The sequence below is a fragment of the Sciurus carolinensis genome, chromosome 10, assembly GCF_902686445.1.
Source record: "Sciurus carolinensis chromosome 10, mSciCar1.2, whole genome shotgun sequence".
NCBI lineage: Eukaryota > Metazoa > Chordata > Mammalia > Rodentia > Sciuridae > Sciurus > Sciurus carolinensis.
This window is the reverse complement of record NC_062222.1, coordinates 33,827,587-33,834,873: the sequence shown is the minus strand read 5'-3', so window position 1 is coordinate 33,834,873 and position 7,287 is coordinate 33,827,587. Positions and strand designations below refer to the sequence as shown.

Here is a 7,287-nt window from a genome sequence, read left to right as displayed (position 1 = left end):
ATAGGTCTTTCACATCTGGGACAAAGGGACAAAAGAGATTAAAACAGCATTTCACATTTTCTACATAGTCAGGATCTGAGAAACATTGACACATATTTTGTTTGGCAGAAGACCTTGGGAGGTACAAGGTCATTTTCCTGCTGCCGTGTCTCAGAGATGCTTCCAGAAGCAACTGTGGCAGAGGCAAGGCATGGCAGGTAATACCCCTGCAAAGGAGTCCAGAGGCATTTGTATTGGGCTGACAGGAGTGGTGGCAACTGTATCTCAGTTTCTGGGTCATATCTGTGGTGCTGTGCTCTTGGGTTTAATCACTGATGGAGACCTTGCTGACTTCTCCCCAGTCCTTTACAGAATTTTGTAATAACTATGTAATTCTTGTTTAATATGCCCAGAGTAGTTTCTATCACTTGCATTAAACCCAGACAGAGACAGGGACTCATTGAATTACTGCATTAAAATTTGTTTTAAATATGGACATTTAGTTAATTTTGGGAGCTCAGGTGGGATCTCCAAAAGGAGAATGAGGTAGTGCATTTTCTTTTGAACCCACGAATTTCAGTGTGATTCAGTTTCATGATCCCAAGACAGCAATGGGGGTGACGCTTTTTAGCATTTTCCCTTATGGGTTCTGGAGGTATGAGCAAAACATTATGCTCTGCTGGGCTCCAAATCATCTATTATTTCTTGGGTTTCAGGTTTTGGAGCTTGTGGCATTGGTTTCCCATCCCTTCCTTTCCTGGCTTGGCAGAGTTTGTTTACATTTTGGCAAATATTTACTACTTGTTTCATGTCTTTAGATATAAGAAAATAAAATCTGTGAAGGATTTAAATTCTTTCATTTTAAAAGAGAAGTTAAATATAACATTTAGCATGGATAGAACTGATATTTAGTGTGTATTTACTATGTTGGACTAGGTACTTAATTTTATCCTTATAATAACTCTGGCCATATTTAGAATCTGCATTTACAGATGAGAAAAACAATTTTGAGAAGTTTAGTGATTTGTCTTAGGAACAGAATTATTAAAAAAGAACCAAAGCATTAAAATAATAAAATAAATTTGTATTTTCTTTCCAAGGTGAAAGAAATTATTTAATCAATTTAAGGCTCACTTATAGAAGTTCAACTTTCATGTTATATCAGTTTTAAATATTTAGCTATTACTATTTGTTGTCCATTCTTCTGTTATTTATTTCATTTCTGTTATTGAGATTTGTTGGGGCTCAGAAAATGATACCCCAAACAGCATTTTGGTGTGCTGAGTGCTTTTGCCTAAAGAGATTTGATGACCTCAGATGCTGATTTAGAGGCAAAGTTTCATTCTGAACTTCTCCTGCCCTCAGGTCTCCCATCCGTCTTCCTCTCTTAAAGTCATAGAAACCAGAGCTTCTCTTCTCCAAGGAAGGTCATAGAAACTAGAAACCTTTCTTAAAAACAAGCCATAAGACCTGGAACTCTCTCCTGCTGTTTAGCAAAGGAGCAGGCCATAAAGGAATTCTCTGACTTGCCTTGACTGATAAAAGATTATAAAATTCTCATTCCAGAGGATCCTGCCATATTCCTGGGGGAAATGAATGCTACACAAAGAGGCCAAGAAGAACCTGAGCAGATAGTCTTGCTGAATTTTCTCTGTCAGTCTGGTAGCATGAGGACATAGATTTTGTTCAATCACATTTCTATATGACTGTCCTTCATTGAATCTAAGCATAAAAAATAAAAACAGATGGTTCTCCCCAGGTTTTGGGTCTTTATTTCTGAAGGCTCCACTGTCACATAAAACTTTGATTAAATAAATCATTATACTCTTCTCTTGTTAGCCACTTTTTTCTAGTGGGGGTTTAGGGATTGATTCTAGGGGTGCTTTACCACTGAGCTACATCCCCCATCCTTTTTATTTTGAGAAAGGGTCTTGCTAAGTTGCAGAGGCTGGACTGGAACTTGTGATCCTTCTGCCTCAGCCTCCCAGGTTGCTGGGATTACAGTTATGTGCCAACTTGCCCAGAAGCCCGTCATTAGTTATAGTGGTGTTGGCCAGGACCCTTAAGGTGGGTGACGGAAAGGATCACCTTCTTTCTGCCCCTACAAGCTCTTACATCAGAATTGTGTGAATTATAAAAAAATTCATTTAATTAGCAACCAGAAGGAGTTATTAACTGGAATTTAAGTTCATCATTATTTTTAATTCTAGAATCAATAAAAGTATTGCAAACCACTGAGGTATTACTGAAAAAAAGTACCCAAAGTTAAATTTCATAGTATTATGAATTGTTAGACATTTATAAATATTACAAGTGAAATATGTAAGTCGATGAGTCGTTGTGTGGCAGCACAGATGGTTTCTACAGCCAAGGTCCTGCGTACTTGCAGAGGATGAGTGAGAAGTGGGTATGTGCAGGGCTGAAGCTTTGATCTCACAGGCTGCCAGGGGCTGGTGTCACTCTGAAAGGAGCAGGGGCACCGTGTTTGTTTTCATGTTTAGGTTCATATTCCTGACACTTCCGTCTATTCTTCAGAAACTGAGAGAAATTAGGTGGGTCGACAGCATTCTAGGACGCAGGGCTGTATTGTGGGCAGTGTGTCACTACTGCTATAAAACTGATGACAGGAGGGGCTGGGTGGCTGCCAGAAGAATCTGATTTTTTTTAGCAGGTCCTATATTTAAGTTGGTTTTTATAAATGAGCTATTTCAAGTCATTGCATTTTTTATTGTTGTTGCTGGGGATTGAACCCAGGGCCTTGTGCATGGGAGGCACGCACTCTGCCAACTGAGCTATTTCCCTAACCCAGGTCATTGCATTTTTACCACTAATAGTGTAGTGATTTAAAACCATAGGCTTGGTGCCCTTTTCTGGTCCTTTGTCTCTCATCATTGCTCTTTCCTAGTTAAAGGACTACAATGTAGTGGCCTGAGCCGCAACACTTTAGTCCAACAAATCAAAATGATGTAGTTGGTTATGTTTTCTTCTTTCTCTTTCTTGTTCCTATTCCCTTTCTTTCCTTTTCTATGAGGGGAGAAATGTCAGGATGGAACTGGGGATTTCTGACTAGCAGAAAGGAACAGGACAAACTTGCTTATACCTTTCCCAGGTCAGAGTATATATTTCGTGGAGAAATTTCTTCTTAAAGAAGTCATTGAAAGATTTAATTTCTTAAAATAGCAATGTCATCAAACAAGCAAACTTTAGTAATTAGTTTGTACCTTCCTTCTGCCTTCCCAAGGCATTTTCTTCTTCCTAACCTTTACTTCCTCCCACCAGAAGGCAGGAATATAGAACATGGGAAATGTTGCCAAAATCACAAAGTTGAAAAGTTAGCATTTTTCAGAAAACAGCTTTTGGTATGTGTGTTTCTAAATTTTAAATCCTCTATCCTTGATATTTTTAGGACGCATGGGGCAATGAGTAGAATGATTTTCATACATTAGTAAGTGTCTTGCTAAAAATTGATTCTGTGATTTTTCTTGAGGCAATCCAGGGTAATATAAAGAGAACTTTCCATTAAAAAGATAATGAGATTCTGTAAATAAAGTAAGAAAATAGATCAAGAAAAGTCTGTTCTTGCATGCTGCATGAGCTTAATAAATATTTACTGAATGAATGGTACTGAATGAATGAATCAATGAATGATTGGAGCTCTTAACGTATTTTGAGGAAGTGAATCATTCATGATTTGATGACATTTACCTGGGGTGAATATCACTCCACTGGGCTCCACTTCTTTTTATTAGGCCAGCTCATCTGGGAGTGGGGCTTAGGTGGCACAGCTGCAGGTGGTCCTCTGCACACTTCAGGGGCCACTCCTAGATTTCATGATGTTTCAAGTTTTTTTCTTAGAGGTGCTGGGGATCAAACCCAGGATGTTGTGCACACTAGGCAAACAGTGTAACTCCGAACTATACCCCCAGGTCTGGATTTTGAATAATAAAAAAATTGAGGGCTTACCTCTTCACCAGAACAAAGGAGGGTGTAAGATATTGTGTGCTAAATGATGTTATGTTATTAAAATGAAGGAAAACATCTGCTAGCCTACAAAGCATCCATACTATTGGATCATGAATGTGCAGGTAATTAATTTATAAGGTTTGGATTTATGTGAAGTGGACCATTCCTTATTCTCACATATTTGCTGAACTTTCTGCACCCATTTCTGGCCCACAGTGGAGCTTCTTTGGTGGAGGAAGGGGAAAAAGTCTCTCCACTTTCCCTTTCTGGTCCAAGTCCTTCATCCAGTCTGTGAACAGCAAAGTTCAGCTCTTCTGATTTTACGAATTTATTATAGATCAAACTTAAGCATATGAAAGTCAAATATCAAGAATTTGATTTGGCCCACAGTGGAGCTTCTTATGATTCCTGGGGCTGGGGATGTAGCTCAATTGGTAGAGTGTTTGCCTCACAAGTACAAGGCCCTGGGTTCAATCCCCAGTACCCCCTCCCCCCAAATTTGATTCCTTTGTTATCTGTGAACTTCTGTGTCATCCATTTCAGGCAATGAAAGTGGAAATTTCTAGCTGGCTAAGATAGGAAAAAGAGCAGAGCCATTTGGGCAAGGTGCATGAAGCCTCGTAGCAGGGGGTGGGGAAGTGATTCACCAAGCTAGTTGTGGGGGTTCTCCATGGATTTTAATAATGATGGCCGTTTGCGGGACAGAATACATTTGCCTCTTTCTTGGGTCCTAGAGTTGTTGGAGGCAATGCTTTGAAGAAATTAAGGGGTGTGACACTATCCTGGGCACCTTTAAAGACACATTGAGGCCACTCATAAGCTGTCTTTTGTGTAGTAGGATGTATTCTGATAGGAAAATCTGTGTGGAGGTAACATAAATATATCTGCATGAAGACAACATAAACATCATACACATGGTTTAAGCATCGTTGCTTTTACCTTTTGTTTGTTTGTTTGTTTGTTTGTTTGGTGAAATGAATTCTTGTTATGTTGCTCAGACTGGCCTCAATTTCCTGGGCTCAAGCAACCCTCCCACTTCAGCCTCCCAAAGCTGGGACTAGAGGTGTACACGACCATGTCCACCTCTAAGCTTTTTTAGATAAACATATTTGAAGTTAAAACCAGGTCTGCATTTTTGGAAGAATCCAAGGATTCAGTTACTTACATTATTTTGAGAATAATTAATAGAAAACCAGTAATTTTAAAAATGCATAACAACGCAGAGATTTATGAACCATGTCACTTTTTAACTTTAAATGACAAACCACCAACTTTAATGGAATATTTTTAAATGAGAACAGCTAACTTCTACATCAAACTGCCTGACACTGCTATCATTCTGATTGCTGTATTTATTATTTAGGAAATGGTAGATTTAGTGTTCAGAATTTTAAATGCAGGACCAATTAAAAATTGAAAGTGTCCTTGAATATACTTCAAACAGTCTTCTAATCCTATTAAAAAATATATATATATCATCACCATCACACCCACCCAAAAGTACTGCTTATCTAGTTCTCATAGATTAGTAAATGCTAAGCCAATGCCAGCAAAATACTCTGGGGTATTAACAAAGTTTTTCTTCCCTTGAATTCCTTGCACTCTCTGCCCTTTTTCCTATCTTAGCCAGCTACAAATTTCCATTTTCATTGCCTGAAATGGATGACACAGAAGTTCGCAGATAACAAAGGAATCAAATTCTTTTTTTTTTTTTTTTTTTTTTGGGCACTGGGGATTGAACCCAGGGCCTTGTGCTTGCAAGGCAAGCACTCTACCAACTGAGCTATATCCCCAGCCCCAGGAATCAAATTCTTGATATTTGACTTTCATATGCTTAAGTTTGATCTATAATAAATTCGTAAAATCAGAAGAGCTGAACTTTGCTGTTCACAGACTGGATGAAAGACTTGGACCAGAAAGGAAAAGTGGAGAGACTTTTTCCCCTTCCTCCACCATGGGTAGAATTTGAGGGAAACCATACATTCCCCACATTGGTTTCTGGGTTCTGGGAACCAAGGCAGAGTGCGCCCTTGCGGCGGGATCATTGCACATCCTGGCTTGACATAGGAGGGATAGAGTACAAATGGTTGTAGGGCTGAGACAGATGAACCTAAACATGACTCTGAAAGTTCTCCAGGGGCTCAGCCTGGTTCAGGAGTAGCAAAATGTTTTCCACAAGCCCTGGAATGCCAACGATGTAGGTGGGAGAGGCACTGGATGTGATAGCATCTACAGTAGGCAGGAGATGACAGAGCAATGGCATATGGCAGCAGATCAGACTGATTTATGCACATCTCGGGGGATGCTATGATCTCTGCATAATGACAGCCAGCTTGACCCTCCACCCTGATAGCCCCCACCCAATGTCCTGGCTCTGCATGGACCGCTGAGCTCAGCAGCAATCCCAGGAGAAGGGAGATAAATAAGCTCTTTAACTGATTTGGTTTAGATTTTTACCATTTGGAAGGATAAAAGTTTGTAATAGACACATGGTCTCCATGGAGCTACACTCCCAGTCCCTAGAAGCCTGTAACAGAAATAAATTTTGGCCATAGAAAAATAAAGATTATATGAGTTAAGATTTTTATTCACATGAGAATGTGAACTGATGGTCATATCTGTGTAGTGCAGAGCTTCGCCTTCCCCCAAAAGAATACCTTTCTTATGGGTTGTCATGAGGACTGCATGGTGTAAAATATACAAAGTACTCAGAATAGTACCTTAATAGGTGCTATAAAAATGTTATACTATTCTTAATATTATACTTGTTATTTTAAATTAGGAAGTTCATCTAATTTCTTGAATACTATTTTCTAAAGAGACAATAGATGTTTAAATATGATTTCAGGGGAGGACCCATAGAATTAAAATTTTATCAATAAGTGATTTATTTGAAGATGATACCACTTAATGATTTTTAGCATGGGCCTTGTCTTTCCTCCCCAGCAAAGAACAAAACAAAAACAGTGACTATGGTTTGGGTAAGTGTTCCCCAAAGGTCCATGTTTTAAAGGTTTCATCCCCAGTGCATGGCAAGACTGGGATGTCTTTAGGTCACTGGGGACATGTCTTCAAGGGGATTGTGGGAACCCCATCTCTTTCTCTTCCTCATTGCTCTTTAGCCGTGACATGAAGTTTTGCTTCTTGACATGCTTCTGCCATGATGTGCTGCCTCACCCCAGGCCTAAAAGAAAATGCACCAACCTATCATGGATTAGAACCTTCCAAACTGTAAGCCAAAGAAGGCTTTTTCTTTTTATAACTTGATTATCCCAGGCATTTGTTATAGCGATGGTATGCTAACACATAAGCCAAATATTTGGGTGTGTATTCTGACCAAGCCAT

At 39.3% G+C, this 7,287-nt stretch overlaps 2 non-coding genes across 2 annotated transcripts; one reads left to right on the top strand and one right to left on the bottom strand.

The window, feature by feature from the left end:
• Positions 1–2,708: 2,708 nt before the first annotated feature.
• On the bottom strand, positions 2,709–2,778 carry Trnag-ccc (transfer RNA glycine (anticodon CCC)). The gene has a single exon. It is a non-coding gene; the product is annotated as a tRNA-Gly (tRNA).
• Positions 2,779–4,358: 1,580 nt separating this feature from the next.
• On the top strand, positions 4,359–4,431 carry Trnav-cac (transfer RNA valine (anticodon CAC)). The gene has a single exon. It is a non-coding gene; the product is annotated as a tRNA-Val (tRNA).
• The last annotated feature ends 2,856 nt before the right edge of the window (positions 4,432–7,287 follow it).